General features: G+C 52.1%; 1 pseudogene; it reads right to left on the reverse strand.

Moving 5' to 3' along the window:
- Positions 1 to 2,608: 2,608 nt before the first annotated feature.
- LOC109765787 (UNC93-like protein 3) lies at positions 2,609 to 14,413 on the reverse strand (annotated as a pseudogene).
- Between the last annotated feature and the right edge of the window lie 2,987 nt (positions 14,414 to 17,400).

Consider the following 17,400-nt stretch of genomic DNA (forward strand, 5'->3'; position numbering starts at 1 on the left):
TGCACGTGTTTTTTTAGAAAAGGAGGAAGACCCTCGGCCTCTGCATTTGGACGATGCATGCAGCCACTTTATTAATTATTCACACAAGACCTTACAAAATAATACAACAGTAAGACTAAAGCCACTGTCTAGGGAACATCTGTCGCTACTCCTATCCAGTTGATGAAGGGATGCTGATAGTCTGGGCCTAATACCAAACAAACCTCGCAGCCAAACCTAACATCTAAGACCTGAGGCCCCAACCAGGACGCCTGCCGGGTATGGGGCACACACCGGTCCGGCGCACACTCAGAGGCCGCTGCCGGCACCTGCCACCAATCGATCTTCAGAGCTGTACTGCTGCATCTACCTTGCCCGGTCTAGCTGTCGTTGATGCCACGACGACGCCAGACAGCGTCACCCTCCTGTGTGAGTCCATCATCGTACATCAGACGCCTAATCTCCAGGGCACCATGTTATCGAGATCTGTCACCATCAATGTGTATGATAAAGCACCGCTCCACCAAAGACGTCGTCCGCTGGTCCCTCGAGCCCGCGTACACCTCCAAGAAAGACGCCCCCAAGAGGGAAACGACACAATTGCGGCGCTGTCTTCTGATCTGTCGGTTTAGGGTTTCTCCCGGAGATAGCAGATAGTAGTCTAGAACTTCTCCACAGCGATGCCTTCAAGAAGGGAACAATGCCATAGAGCGCCGCCACTTCAGGCTTTGGCATCTAACCAAGAGTAGGTTTTCACCCAGATCTGTTCGAAAAACTCCATCTAGATTCTTGTGCACGGACCGTCGCCTTCTCTGTCGAAGACTAGACCAAAAGGATCCAGCCGCCGCCGCCAGATCCATGCAACCAGCACCGGGAGATGACGACAGTCTCCCTGTACCGGAGCTAGCACGAACCGGAACAGATCGAGTCGGAGACGATGATGCCCCTGGAGCTCCGGCAGACTAGCGAGTCGCCGGCACCACCGTATCCAGATCGCCGGGCCGCCGCCACCCCCGCGCCATCCGGTATTCACTAGATCCGGGATGGGCCGGAACCGGTCGGCCCAACGGGCGCCGCCACCCAGCCATGGGGTCGCCGCCCCGGCCACCAGCACCCCCTCTGCAGCCGGCCGATTCCCATCGGCACCACCACAGGCGCCGCCGCGCCGCGCCGTCGTGGGCCGAAGTGGGGGCCGCACCTCCGCGGATCTGGGTGCCCGCGCCACCCATGAATCCGGGGGAGAGGGGAGAGTCCCTCCGCCACCACGTCGCACGCACGGGCTTAGCCCGGCGCCGACCACCCGCGGCGGCGGAGGGGAGGACGGGCACGGGAGGTGTTGCTGGCGGCAGCGGTTGGATCCCCCCGAGTCGCCCGTGAAGGGGGTGACGCGAGGGGGGTGCGAGCGCGAGAGAGGGACCAACAAAAATGCACGTGTTTGAACATCACAACATTTTAAAGCTTCCTTTGTCATATCAAGGGGAAATGTTACACAATGTTGATCTTGCAGAATGTATGGAGAATGTGGTGCTCAGATTTTTCTTTTTGTGCCAACCGGATTTCCCAGCATCCATAGTCATCACTTATGTTAGACCGAACGATGCAGGAGGCAACCAAATTTCCCTCGGCCTTTGCCCCAACAAGGTAGAGAATCCACAGTAGTATCAGCGTGCATTCTTCAGTTGGTTTATAGTATTCTATATACTTAAGAGCATCTCCAACAGAAGCGCTATATAAGGGACGTGCGGCATAAAAACTATTTTTATCACGCACGGATCCGATTTGAAGTCTCCAACAGCCGCACAAAAAGTGTGCGCTGTAACTAATGCAACGCGTGCATTAAAGAGGCATCGTCTGCAGCATATTTAGTGCGTCCGGTCGCGCGTGCTGCAAACTCTGGGCTGCTGCAGATGGTACCGCTTGATTGGGACCGCTGGACTCGCGTGCGCAGCATATTTTGCAGCGCTTGTTGAAGCAAACGTTTTCTAGCGCCCTAAAAAAACTACTTGCGTGCTGTAAAACCGTTTTTGGGCCGCACATTGGGCGGATGTTGGAGATGCTCTAAGTAGTTGATCCCCACTATTTCTATCTATCTTAACATGCACATATGCCACATCACCACACATGCCACCTCTTGAAAGCCCCACTTCAACATGCATGGGAAAAAAGATTCCATTATTAGTAGATTTCCACAACTTCTATTTACTTCAACATGGATAAATCCCACGTCACATATATCATCTCAAGAAAGGCCCACCACAACATACATGGAAAACCGTTTTCGAATATCTTATATTTTGTAAATATTTATTAGCCATACCATAATAAAAAATAGTACAATAGTAAGTATTTTCAGTTTTAGTTATTATTATTCGCAACAAAATAATCCATGCATTCATGTTTTATACGACCAAATCTCACTGAAATATTATTACAAAATCGCATTAGAATATACTGCAACAGATTCCCGCGGCAGCGCGCGGGGTATTATCTATTAGTTAATGTAACATTGCTAAAAATATGCAGGAGATACAACACTCTTGTTGTACTGCATGCTAATGGTAACAATGGTGAAGACGTGTGGCAACAACGACACCATTTGGAAACCCGAGGAGAGAAATAATAGCCTCAGTTCCTAAAAAAAAGAAATAATAACCTCACAATCCGATAGTTGATGATGACTTGTCGACAACAAGGGTGAGTGTCAGGAACGAGCCAAAAGAGACGACGAGCGACGTGGACATCAAGATAAGCATGGCTTGCAGTTTGATGACTTGGCTGAGGAAGAAGATGACTGCCATGGCAGCTGATTGCCAGACCCTAAACTACGCAAAAGCCCATTTTTCATTTTTCCATACAGATTTAGTGCATTCATTGACAGGATAAAAATTACATAAGAGAGCAAACTAAATCAAGCATTCTCATGTACGTACTCATGTGGACATGAACTGCTGAAGAAAGCAAAGTAAACTAAGATTACCTTGACATCCTCGAAGAGCAGCCCAAGTAAAGCGCTTAGCTGTGTGTTCAGGACTCCGTTACCAACACCCCATAAGGCACCTATCAATAGTGGAGCCGCTGCGCCAAGTAATCCGCCCATTGGGCTGCACGGAAGACAAAGATGAGTGCACCCAAAATAGTAGAAACTGCACGAGGGCGAGCAAAGAAATCAAACCGGTGAAAGAGAAGCAGCCAGAAGAGGACAGCAGCCTGAAGAATAGCTCCCACTGACACTATAAACGTAGCTGACTGAAGCCCAGAGGTAAAACGTCCAGCAACCAATGAACACTGCAATGTTCGACAAGCTTCAATACTCAGGCAAGCAGACATCATGGTCTTCTTCAGCAGTTTAGAATGAATGAATGACCCAAATGAAGATTAAATAATCTGTTGGGAAGCATGAACTGTTGACTTCAGGTTTAATAGTTTCACTTACAACTACATCAGCTACACCATATACTGCCATGGCGCCGCCGATTCCAGATAGGCCAAGCACCGGTGTCACAATACTCTTTGTGAATACAGCCCTAAGAAATCCACAACATATTCTTAAAAAAAAACACTAACAAATGGAACCACCGTGCATGGCGAACTTTTTTTGGGGGAAACTTACCATACAAATGCCTGTTGTAACCCTGAATATGCCATAAGAGGAATTAAAAGAAGCATCCTTCTGTCCTTGAGAGGGGCACCAATACTCTTCAACATATCTCCAAACGATGAGTGTGCTGAAGAATGATCTTGTTTCTCATCTCTTTTGGACAATAAACACATTAATACAATGCCGATAACCGTGCAGCCAAGGAGGCAAGGAACACAAGAAACAACAGATTTTTTCCTGTTACAGTTCCGCCACCCTGACGTGATATGACAGTGAAGGATCAAATAAGATGACTACATATGTTGTGCAAGTAAATCGCAATCCACAGGATTCTAATAACCCTCTGAATTAAGATACCAACCTTTCTATTTCGCAGTACGGCAAATGAGATCAGATTTCCAATGACCTGCATAATTCAGATGTAGCACAAGTCACCCAGTCGGAGATCATTGTACCGTTGTAACCGTAGAGGGTATCTGTCTTATGTGCAAGAAGAATAGAAGCTACACTTGAGTCCGGGGTACACCCCTTTTTCGAAAAGGAAAAAAAAACACTCGAGGTATAAAAAAAATACCAAAGCATATGTTTTCATGTTAACTTCGGCTAGAAATAGTTTGTTTTTCAAATCTTTTCTGTACCTGCGTGCTAGCGAACACTCCCCAGAACTCTCCATTAAATCTTCCTACAGCCGGGCGATCAGGTAGATTATTGTCTCTTGCATGACTGAGGGCAGCCGAGGTAAGATACGTGCCCTGCATTGCGAAAGGTATGTATATTAGCCAGACAAAAATGAAGATTATAAATAGCTTATTGTAAAACACTATAATTACCTTTCCAACCCAAATTATTGCGGCAGTAAAACCCAGGTACACTGAAGCTGGTACCATTGTATACCTGATAACATCAAATGGAATCTCATTATGATAGCATAATGAATTTACTGAATCTGAAAATAATTAGAGTTAATTTCACTTTTTACCCCTAAGTTTCATGTTCGTGACAACACTTACCCCATTTACCGCAGATCCGGGACCCTCCCGACGTCCTCTCTCCATCCATCCCGAAGGCCGGCGCCTTCTTCACCGGCTCTCCCCCCGCGGAGGAGCTCGAGTCGGGCCCTCCTCCTCTCCCGGTCCCGCTCCCGTGCGGCCGTGCCGGGCCGCCCCTGCGGGCTCGAGCAAGCCACCCCGTGCCTCCCTCTCATCTCGCTGCCATCGAGGCGTCGCCGGGCAAAGCCCTGGCGGCGCGGCGGCGGCGGGACCCCTCGGTCACCGTTCTCTAGCGCGGGGCCGGCGTTGCTCCGCTGCTCCACGCGGCGATGCTTGTAGCTGTGGCCTGAAGCCGGAGCGGCGTCTTCAGGGCGGGTGGTGCGCAGCGTGGTCGTGCGCTGCGGCTGCCTTCTCCGATGCTGCTCCGACCGGCGGTGTGGGGGCATGCTGGTGTGCTCGAATAAAGGCAGCGGTCCTAGGGTTCCTCTTGCGCCAAGACGAAGAGTTGCCTGACATCTGTCCTTCCTGATCTGGCCGGAGTGGCGGGTTCCGGAAGGCTCCGCCGGCGAACTCCCATGGGCGTGTTATGCCTGGAGATTGCTGGATCGGGTGGGATTCAATCGTGCCCATTGGTTCTCCCTTAAGGAGCGAGCGGCGCGAAGCTCTGCTATCTGTTGCCATCAGGAGATATGTTTAGCTCCATGTTGATGGCAGAGGCGGAGAATGTCATGGAAGCCGAGATTAGAGGACTAGTAATGGTGATTGGAGTCTACGGCGTTCAGGAACTTGCTTGGAGTTTCGGGATTCGCAGCAGCGGTATGTAAGTGGGGGCGACAACACAGGTGAAGTTCAAAGTCTTCTCTTCAGGGTGAAAATCCAAGGTCTGGCCGTAATTGGTTGTGCCTGGCAATGGTCTTCTTGAAGGCATTGTTTAGAGAGCAGGGATTTTCTCCGGGGTGAAAACCCATGATCTATGATCGAACGACGACGGTTTGGTGCACTGTTTCCTCTTTGGAGGCGTCGCTTTTGGAGAACCTGGACATCAGGTGTTGTCTTGGTGGTGGTTGTGCTGCTGCTGCAAGGCTTGAAACACTGTAGTGGGATTTTTTTTAGTTTCTTCTTATTTTTTGGATGTGTGCATCTGTCATGTCATTAGGGCATTGCGTTGTTGCAGAGGCTGGATGTAATTGGTATCTTCGCGATATTAATATATACTCTTTATCGAAAAAACTTACCCCATTTAGCAGATTTTTGACATTTCTAAAAGGGTTTAAATGTGGCACAAGTTGGGTAAACTGTGGCACATGTTTGCTTAATGGGGCAAAAATGTGAAAAATTTGCTAAATGGGCCAATTGCAGCCACAAACTTAAAAGTTAGGGGTAAAGATGGTATTAATCAAATACTTCATCCGTTCCTAAATATAAGTCTTTATAGAGATTTCACTATGAACTACATACGAAGCAAAATGAGTGAATTTACACTGTAAAATGCATCCATATACATCCGTATGTGGTCGTGTAATCTCTACAATGACTTATATTTAGCAACCGAGGGAGTAATTAACATGTACTCCCCAGGTGCTACCCACGACAGATCTTCCGGAGTCTTCGCGTTTGGATGAACACGCGCAGGGCGGTGGTGCCGTTGGGCGCCCTGGTGGCATCGACGGTTGTCCGTACTGGCAAGGATGATGCGGATCTCTATCCTGAAGATGGATTAGCGGTACGAGGATGATGGCGGCTTCTGGCTTCTAAAACGTGTGCATGTGGTGCGCGCTTTAGGTCTGCTGCACCGGCTGTTGATTCCGATACGTTATGTGAATGAATCGGCGACGACACCGGTTTTAGATATGAGGGTGAAAGCACTCCACATTATCGAGTTTGTAGATGTGAGTGGTGGCTTTGTGTGGCTTGATGTACTTTCTTGTCAGACCTTTATAAAATAATTAGTAAAGATGGTTGTATGCATCGATTGATGCAGAGGCCGGGGTTTAACCTTCTTTTAAAAAAAAGATGTACTCCCTATGTATAGCGATCTAAAACGTCTTATATGTGTTCACAGAGGGAGTACTTTTTAACTGCAATTTGTGGGATTACGAGCACATCAACCTGGCCTGAAAGCCATTTGTGATGCATATCTGGGTGTTCTTTGTTTCGGGAATGAGGTCACTCCCGCATGGACTGATACGCACCATATGGGTCTTATCAACTAATCAGAGACAGTTGATTGAACGTTGCATCAGTACATAACCAGGATACACTTTTTTTCACCGAACTAGCTACTTTTGCTACTTGAGCCGTGGTTTACTCCCGGCTAAACAGGGTATTGAGTTTTACTGCAATTTTTTTATGCATAACGTGCACAATGTAGTGCCCTGCGAATTGGGCTATATAACTGCAAAGCCCCTGTCAGAAGCAAGACCCTGGAAATTTAAATCCATAGTCTTAACAAGTTCAGAGCATCTGGGCGCCCCAAACAACACCCTACCCCCTCCGGTCTATACGCCCAGGCAGATGGTCCGGTCGCTGACCAGTCATAAAACACCCGACTCAGACAGGCTCCTCATACTGGGCCCAAACGTCTGGGTATCCAACGTAATCTGGGCCGGATATGGGGAGGCCCACGCGCGTCCGCCACTTATGACCGACCGCGTGACCGACGCGGAATCACTTGGAAACCATCGGTCCAACGGGGTCCTCCTCTGATTTAGATGAGCGCGGTGAGGACGCCTACATGGCGCCGCGTGACGCCGCTCCGGTGCACCCCACGATGACCCAAGACCGGCTATTTAAGCCGGACGGCGGCCTCAACCCTAGCCGCATCCCATTTCACTCCCCGTTTTCATCCCTTCCGCCCCGCAACCCACCTATCTGCTCGCCTTCCACCGCTAGCCATGGTCCAGCAGAAGGTCACGACGTATGCCATGCTCACGCCGGAGCGGCGCCTACGGTTGCTTGAGGAGATCTGGGCTAAGCGTGAGGTCCTGATCGCAGTCGGCCTGCCTCCGGACTCACTGTAGCTAGAGGAGGAGGTGGAGTAGGACGCAGTCATGGAGGACGCAGAGCCGGAGGAGGAGGACAATGACACCGGCGAGACGGATGCGGCGCCTCAGGCTGCGGGCCTCGCCATAGGAGGGAACAGAGCAGCAGGCCATCTTCGATTCCATCCAGTTGGATGCCGAGGTGGAGGTCAACCGCTGCTTCCTCCACCGCCAGCGGGACGCGGGGCTCGACGAAATCTTCGTCGGGATAGAGTCTGACGAGGAGCCGAAGGTGCTGCAGGCAGCCATCCACCCGGAGGTCTGGCAGTGCCGGCATGGAGGTCGTTGACATCTCTGTTGACGACAAGTAGTGTAGGCTAGTTTAGGTTATCTACGTAGTATGTAGATTTGTTTTGCATGTTTTGTATGGTTTGAGATATCTAATATGAGGTAGTTGGATGCGGCAAACGAAAAATAAGGGTTGATCGGTCACTGTCGAGGACATATGGACACGTTCGCGGACGTACATGAGGTCAGATTTGTCAGGCTGTAGATGCTAACTTGTTCGGTTATTTCCAATTCAAGTACGGGAGAATGCAGCCACGAAAAGCAGCTGAATGGAACCATGAATGGCAGGCCCACTACAACCCCATGCCCTCTCCTCGTCAAGCATACGGTCTCGGGCGTGGGCCGACCCGCGAGGCGAAGGAAGCCCAACCCACGGAACCAAGGCCCAGAGTGGGTGTGACTGAGCGGAGGCACCAACTACTTAAGGGCACACGCGCAGAAGGCCACCAGTGGATCACGGCACCCGGCGGCGGCGGCTACCCGTTCCTCTCCCGATCCCCTTTCCATTCGTGTACCTCTCCTTGTAATCGCTACCAGATACTCGAATTCGTGAGCAAAGTGTAATAGATCGTGTGATTACTACCTGGGTGCTAACATCTAGTATTCAGAGCCTTGGATTTGAGGCTAGCGCACCTCATCGAGACGCGGCGGCAAAAATCGATCAGGGATCGAATCAGCGCCATGGATCCCGCCTTCAAGGAATATTTCGACAAGTTGACCTCCTCGCTGGACGGAATCCACGCGGATATCCGTTCGACGGCGGCCAAATTGGAGGATCTGGTCGCCTGGCGCCCGGAGCTGGAACGGCGCGTCGACCGGCTCTCCACCACGGTCGCCGAACTCCAATAGGCGCGACCCGCGGCAGAGGAGGAGCAGGCGCCCGCGCCCAAGGCTGCTCCGACAATCGCTCCCCTGCGCGACCCGACGGACGACAACAAGGGTCCGGAGGGCGGCGTCGCATCAGGGCCGATCGGCCACGGCATCGACATCCTACCGCGGGGTCTGGCACCGGCGTTCGCGTCGGTGTCCACCCCGGCCAACGGTTAGTTCGCTCCCCTGTCCCCCGCACCTCTGCCCTCTCCTTATGCACATGCGAGCCAGTTGCTCGCGGGGATCGGCCAGACGCACCCATCCATTGCTTTTCCCTAATTTTCTGGCGAGAACCCACGCCTCTGGAAGACGTTGTGCGAGCAGTACTTTCACATGTTCGCGATTCAGGAGAATTTCTGGGTTCCTATGGCCACGCTCAACTTCTCGGGCACGGCTGCAGTGTGGCTGCAGTCAATTCAGAAGAAACTCTCTGAATTCGACTGGGAATCGTTCTCTTCCTTGGTGTGCACCCGTTTTGGCCGAGATCGCCATCAACTCCTCATCCGCCAATTTTACACGGGCAGATTACATCGAACGATTTGAGCAAACTATCAGTCATTTGTCTGCTTACTCTGATTCAGTTCATCCTTATTATTACCTCACTCGTTTTGTGGAGGGACTTCGGGCGGACATACGGGCGATTGTGCTGGTGCAACGACCGCCTGATCTGGACACGGCGTGTGCACTAGCACTACTGCAAGAGGAAGTGGCGGACGGCGGCACCTGGGAGCGGCCTCGTCAACCCACCACGGCTCGGGCGGCGGACCTGGCGACGCGGGCGCACGCGGGCGTGCCCATGCTGCTCCCGCCCCCTCCTCCATAGGGCGGCCTCCTACGACACCGGCCGCGCCCGAGCGCCGGACCAACGACACCAACTGCGGCGACAACTCCAAGATCAAGGCGATGCGCGAGTACCGGCGAGCACGTGGCCTTTGCTTCAAGTGTGGCGAGCGCTGGGGGCAGGACCACACTTGCCCCACGAGCGTGCAGCTTCATGTCGTCGAAGAGCTGTTGGAGCTCTTCGGCATGGAGGGGAGCGAGGAGCTTCCAAGCGGCCCAACCGAAACTGTGATGGCAATTTCACGGCAAGCTCTCACGGGTGGCACTCCTCCAAAAGCCGTTAAACTCCAAGCATGGCTCCAAGGCCGCGCTATTCTCCTCTTGGTGGATTCCGGCAGTTCAACCTCCTTCATCGACGCGCAATTGGCAGCCTCGCTGTCCGGAGTTGTATATCTCAACCGTCCTTGTCGAGTCAAGGTGGCTGATGGGGGGAGCTCTGCTGTGTGTCTCACATACCCAAGTGCCGCTGGTCCATTCAGGAGCAGGAGTTCAGCACGGACATGAAAATCCTTCCGTTGGGGGTTTATGATGCCATTTTGGGCATGGACTGGCTCGAAGAGCACAGCCCCATGAATGTGGATTGGCGTGGCAAGCAGCTCTGGATCACCACTCCGACAGGGACAGTGCACCTTCACGGCCAGATTGAGGGGGTTACGAGCTGCACGGAGATCAACAGTCTGCAACTGCAATGCATGCAACGTCAGGGAGAAGTGGCACAGGTCGTGCAGCTGTACCAGGTCTGCGAGTCGGATGAGATCTTCACCCCAACCCCAGGCAACATCCAAGCGGTGATTGATCAATTCAAGGACATCTTTGAGGAACCCAAAGGTTTAACACCAAGGCGCGCGTGTGATCACCACATCCCACTCATGCCAGGAGCGCAACCGGTGAATCTGAGGCCTTACCGTTACAAACCAGAGCACAAGTCGGAGATTGAGAAGCAAGTTAAAGAGCTGTTGGATCAAGGCGTCATTCAGAAGAGTCACAGTCCCTTCTCGTCACCGGTGATTCTGGTCAAGAAGAAAGATGGAACATGGCGGCTTTGCATCGATTACCGCCACTTGAACGCTATGACAGTGGTGGGCAAGTACCCTGTGCCGGTGATCGAGGAGCTATTGGACGAGTTGCATGGTGCTCGATGGTTCTCAAAAATGGATTTACGTGCAGGCTACCACCAGATCCGCCTAGCAGAGGGGGAGGAGTACAAGACGGCCTTTCAAACCCATACAAGTCATTTCGAGTTCTTGGTGGTCTCATTCGGGTTGGCTGGAGCTCCGGGCACCTTCAATGGGGGTATGACAGAAACCTTACACCCTCTTATTAGAGAGTGTGTGCTGGCGTTCTTCGACGACATCCTTGTCTTCAGCAAAACCCTACAAGATCATGTTCAGCATCTGCAGCAGGTGTTCAGTCTGCTCCGGCGTGACCAATGGAAGGTGAAGATGAGCAAATGTGCCTTTGGTCAGCAGCGCATATCGTACCTGGGGCACGTCATCAGCGCAGAGGGGGTTGCCACAGATCCTACCAAGATTCAGGTTGTTCGCGACTGGCCAACGTCAACAAATGTCAAGGAAGTCCATCAGTTTTTGGGTTTGGCTGGTTACTACCGGCGATTCATGCGACAGTTTGGGGTGCTGGCTAGACCTTTGTTCAATCTATTGAAGAAAGGCTCTCCGTTCGTCTGGACGGATAACACCGAGCAGAGCTTTCAGGTGCTCAAGCAGGGTTTAATCTCGGCTCCGGTGCTCGCACTACCTAATTTCCAGAAGCCATTCACTATTGAGACGGATGCTTGTGACGTGGGCATCGGGGCAATCTTACAGCAAGAGGGGCATCCAATTGCTTTCATGAGCAAATCGCTTTGTCAGAAATACCGCGGACTGTCCACATATGAGAAGGAGTACCTCGCAATCATCGCGGCAGTCGATCAATGGCGCCCTTACCTGCAGTCAGCAGAATTTGTGATCAAGACTGATCAACGCAGCTTGGTGCACTTACAAGAGCAACGGCTAGTCACCCCATGGCAGCAGCGAGCCGTTACTAAACTCCTCGGGTTGCAGTACCGCATCGTCTACAACAAAGGATCGGAGAACGGGGCTGCGGATGCTCTTTCTCGGCTGCCCAAAGCAGAAACACTGTTTGGGATCTCCACTTGTCAACCAGCGTGGTTGGAAGATGTGCTCGCAAGCTACAACTGCAATCCGCACTCTCAGAAGCTGTTGGAACAGCTGGCAATCAGACCTGACCCCAAGAAGCGCTTCACCCTGGCGCAGGGCACCATCCGTTTCAGAGATCGCATATGGCTGGGAGGCAGCACTGAGCTATAGCAGAAAATTATGGCAGCTTTCCATGACAGCCCCGTCGGAAGACACTCTGGGTTTCCAGTGACTTACAAGTGTATCCACAGGTTATTTGCTTGGCCCAAGATGAAGACGCACATTGAGCAATATGTCAAGTGTTGCCAGATATGCCAACAAGCCAAAACGAAGAGAGTGGCATCACCAGGGCTGCTGCAACCTCTTCCTGTTCCACAGGCTTCGTGGGATATGATAACAATGGACTTCATCGATGGATTGCCACAATCAGGTCAGCACAACTCCATCTGGGTTTTAGTCGACCGGATGACTAAGTTCGCTCATTTTCTGCCTCTTGCCCACCCGTACACCGCTTCTCGAGTGGCTCAACTGTTCATGCAGCGCATCTACCCAATTCATGGGTTTCCTCAGGCCATTGTCTCTGATCGGGATCCGGTTTTCACGAGTCATTTCTGGCAAGAACTTTTTCGCTACGCCGGCACTGAACTTCGCTTGAGCACCGCCAACCACCCCAAACGGACGGGCAATCGGAGCGAGTGAACCAATGCCTCGAAACCTTTCTCCGTTGCTTCACTCATGCTTGTCCCAAGCGATGGAGTCATTGACTTCCCCTTGCTCAATGCTGGTACAATTCTTCACCCCATTCTTCCATTGGCATGACTCCCTTCAAGGCCATGTTTGGGCATGAACCCCGACATTGGGGGATCACTACTACTACAGCGTGCTCGGTGCCATCACTTCAGTCCTGGTGGGACGAGCGCGCTGTCATTCAGGACCTGCTGCAGCAGCACTTGCAGTGTGCTCAGCTCCGCATGAAGCAACAAGCTGACCGTAAGCGTTCTGAGCGCAGTTTGGAAATGGGGGACATGGTGTTTCTGGAACTACAACCTTATGTCCAGACGTCAGTGGCAAAACGGGCTAATCACAAGCTCTCGTTCCGGTTCTATGGTCCTTTTCCTATCATCAGCAAGATCAACGAGGTGGCGTATAAACTGGAACTGCCCCGCAAGCCACGATCCACCCGGTCCTTCATGTTTCCATGCTGCGCCGCGCGGTGCTCCCAGGTACGCCGGTCGAACCAGTACTTCATGTACTCTCTGATGTACCAGCGGTGCCTCGAGCCATCCTCGACACTCGCTGGAAGCGCAAGCAAGGAGCCATGGTGGAACAGGTCCTGGTGCGCTGGTCGGATCAAACCAAGATCGACAACACCTAGGAAGACAAGAAGGAGCTGCAAGCACGTTTTCCGGCAGCTGAGGCTTGGGGTCAAGCCTCTTCTCCAGAAGGAGGGGATGTCAGGCCCACTACAACCCCAGGCCCTCTCCTCGTCAAGCATACGGTCTCGGGCGTGGGCCGACCCGCGAGGCGAAGGAAGCCCAACCCGCGGAACCAAGGCCCAGAGTGGGTGTGACCGAGCGGAGGCACCAACTACTTAAGGGCACACGCGCAGAAGGCCAAACCATCCAGTGGATCACGGCACCCAGCGGCGGCGGCTCCCCGTTCCTCTCCCGATCCCCTTTCCATTCGTGTACCTCTCCTTGTAATCGCTACCAGATACTCGAATTCGTGAGCAAAGTGTAATAGATCGTGTGATTACTACCTGGATGCTAACAATGAAGCAGGAGATAAAAGCCTAAAACACATGATCTTACAAACAGATTGTGCGGCATAAAAAGGCAATAACTTGACACACGCCCAAACCACACAGTCCATGTCATGCCAGAGTCAGAATGTGTGCCAGAACGCACCATGTTGGAAGGAGGTTGGCGAGGATGAAGAGCGCGTAGCCGCTGGTGCCGACGACGAGCGCGAGCCTGGCGCCCAGCCACCTCACCACCGGTGACGCCGCCACCGCGAAGAGCGTGAAGGAGACGTACATGATCCCCATCGACAGGGCGCCCAGGTTGCCCTCCTGCAGGCACGTACAAGACCCAATCATAAGTCTTTGGAAACATAGCACTCTTTTGGGAAGATAGATGGCTCGACGGACACCGGATCATTGAGATTGCACCCTTGACCTACGGCCGAGTCAGGAAGAAAACGAGGAACACATGCACCGTAGCCCAGGCCCTACTGAATGACGGTTGGGTTGCCCAAGTAAGCCCGGAGGTATCAACTGACTCGCTAAGGGAATATCTACAGCTATGGAACATGATCCAAGAACTTCAACTTGACCCAGCGCAACATGATACCATCACTTGGTCGTGGGAAACAAGCGGATGCTATTCTGCGAGGACTGCCTATGCAGCCAAATTCTGGGGCAGGCAGGTCGTCCCCACGGCCGAATTCACTTGGAAATCTAGAGCACCGGCGCCCTGCCGCTTCTTCACATGGCTGGCAATCCAGGATAGGTGTTGGACGTCCGATCGGCTGGCAAGACGAGGGCTCGATCATCAGGACTGCTGCCCAATGTGCAGCCAAGCAGAGGAGAGCATAAACCACATTTTGCTCTAGTGTGTCGTCGCGCGGGAAGTGTGGACCGCGATCTGCCATCCCCTACGCAGACCGGAATGGATACCTACTGTGAATGAAAGCCTCGGTGCATGGTGCCAAGACAAGAGAGGAAGAGGAGAGGCCGGGAGGGATGCAAATACAATCATCATCCTAGGGCTATGGCAAATATGGAAGCACCGCAACTCGATTGTCTTCGACGGAGCTACACCTTCAAAGAACAGGATTATCCATGCAGTCGTAAGAGAGGGCCGTGTATGGAAGAAGGCGGGCATACTATGAGGAGACATGGGCGCCTTCTTTGCAGAGGTGGAGGAGTGGGCAGCGGAGAGTAGATAGTCTTTCAGACTAGGTGGAGGGTGGAAGTAGAGTTAGTGTGCAGTGTATATATGTAATCTGTAATGCTAACGTGGACGGGCTCTTTACCCCGATTCCTTCTATATAATATAGTACGCACACTCGTGCGTATTCGAGAAAAAAAACAAATCATCATAGACCAGATGCACTTACTGTGCGCTTCTCTGGTAAAGGTTTTGATATGCGCCACCTCGGCTTGCATGGCACCTAGCTGCGTCTTGGTCTGAGTCAGCTCCTCGGACAGATTTTTGTTTTTTTCTCCCGAGATGACTACGAATTCAAAGCATGTTCTATCAAGCCTCCATACGGCTACATGTGCCCACATCAAGGCTTGGGGGCTAGTGGCTTTCGTGCCTAAGCTATACTATTTTGCTCATAGAATCCATCAGTCGGATGTGCCATCCGACAAGTGTCTTGGGGGCTACTGCCTAGTACGACAATCTGAAAGAGTCTTCGCATACAAATAACTACAGCTGAACATAATTCGCTCCTGAGGAAAGTGGATTCAAAAGTGAAGTACCTGCAAACCTTTCGACAAGATGTCCACCGCCTTCTCAAAGACAAAGTGGGTTGCATTGAGCTAGCCATCCACCGAACTGAGGGCGTTGAAATCTTGGCTGGAAAAGGCGGGATTCCTTAGAGAAGCTCTCCTGCGCCGATGGTTCATTCCACTTTCAACCTTAGAAGTGGTAGCCGAGCAGGTCCCCGAAGTGGCTGGTTGGGGTACTTCAGGAACATCCCCTGAGGCAGAGATCGGCTCTCCGTCGGTCCTCGGGGCCGAGTTGTCTGCCCTCTCGGCTAATGATGCTTCGGTGGACCGCTTGTACAGGGAACCAAATAATCAGGCATGCGATCCTTAACTTCTAAAGAGCGTAATGCTAGTAGAACTACATGTTCGGGGGAGGAGCGTCGCGCTTCGCCTCCGTAGCCACTTCTTGTTGAGGGGCGCCCTGTGCGGCAATTGAAGGCCCCTTTGAGGGGACATACCAATGTTGGAAATATGCCCCAGAGGCAATAATAAAGTGGTTATTCTTATATATCCTTGTTCATGATAATTGTCTGTTGTTCATGCTATAATTGTATTAACAGGAAACCGTAATACATGTGTGAATACATAGACCGTAATATGTCCCTAGTAAGCCACTTGTTGACTAGCTCGTTGATCAATAGATGGTTGTGGTTTCCTGACCATGGAGATTGGATGTCGTTGATAACAGGATCACATCATTAGGAGAATGATGTGATGGACAAGACCCAATCCTAAGCATAGCACAAGATCGTGTAGTTCGTTTTGCTAGAGCTTTTCTAATGTCAAGTAACGTTTCCTTAGACCATGAGATTGTGCAACTCCCGGATACCGTAGGAATGCTTTGGGTGTACCAAACGTCACAACGTAACTGGGTGTCTATAAAGATGCACTACAGGTATCTCTGAAAGTGTCTGTTGGGTTGGCACGAATCGAGAATGGGATTTGTCACTCCGTATGACGGAGAGATATCTCTGGGCCCACTCGGTAATGCATCATCATAATGAGCTCAATGTGACTAAGGAGTTATCCACGGGATCATGCGTTACGGAACGAGTAAAGAGACTTGCCGGTAACGAGATTGAACGAGGTATGAGGATACCGACGATCGAATCTCGGGCAAGTAACATACCGATGGACAAAGGGAATTGTATACGGGATTGATTGAATCCCCGGCATCGTGGTTCATCCGATGAGATCGTCATGGAACATGTGGGAGCCAACATGGGTATCCAGATCCCGCTGTTGGTTATTGGCCGGAGAGATGTCTCGGTCATGTCTGCATGGTTCCCGAACCCGTAGGGTCTACACACTTAAGGTTCGATGACGCTAGAGTTGTTATGGGAAATTGTATGTGGTTACCGAAGGTTGTTCGGAGTCCCGGATGAGATCCCGGACGTCACGAGGAGTTCCGAAATGGTCCGGAGGTCAAGAATTATATATGGGAAGTCCAGTTTCAGTCGCCGGAATAATTTCGGGTGTTATCGGTATTGTACCGGGACCACCGAAAGGTGTCCGGGGGTCCACCGGGTGGGGCCACCTGCCCCGGTGGGCCAAGTGGGCTGAACAAGGGTGGGAACCAGCCCCGTACTGGGCTGGTGCACCCCCAAGGGCCCAAGGCGCCTAGGGTTAGAAACCCTAGGGGGTGGGGGCGCCTCCCACCAAACTTGGGGGGCAAATTCCCCCTGGCCGCCGCCCCCTTGTAGATGGGATGTAAGGGGGCCGGCCCCCTTCCCCCTTCAGGGGGGTGGGAGGGCGGCTGCACCCTTCCCCTGGCGCAGCCCTCCCCCTCTCCAACACCTCCACCTCCTCCGTAGTGCTTGGCGAAGCCCTGCCGGAGAACTGCAAGCTCCACCACCACGCCGTCGTGCTGCCGGAGCACTCCCTCAACTTCTCCTCTCCCCTTGCTGGATCAAGAAGGAGGAAATGTCCCTGGGTTGTACGTGTGTTGAATGCGGAGGCGCCATCCATTCGACGCTAGATCGGATCTTCCGCGATTTGAATTGCCGCGAGTACGACTACATCATCCGCGTTCCTTGTAACGCTTCCGCTTAGCGATCTTCAAGGGAATGAAGATGCACTCCCTCTATCATGGTGGGTGCACGGCAGATTCCATGGGATGGCTAAAGATAAGAGGAGGATCGAG

This window comes from Aegilops tauschii, chromosome 5 (assembly GCF_002575655.3).
Source record: "Aegilops tauschii subsp. strangulata cultivar AL8/78 chromosome 5, Aet v6.0, whole genome shotgun sequence".
In the NCBI taxonomy this organism is placed as follows: domain Eukaryota; kingdom Viridiplantae; phylum Streptophyta; class Magnoliopsida; order Poales; family Poaceae; genus Aegilops; species Aegilops tauschii.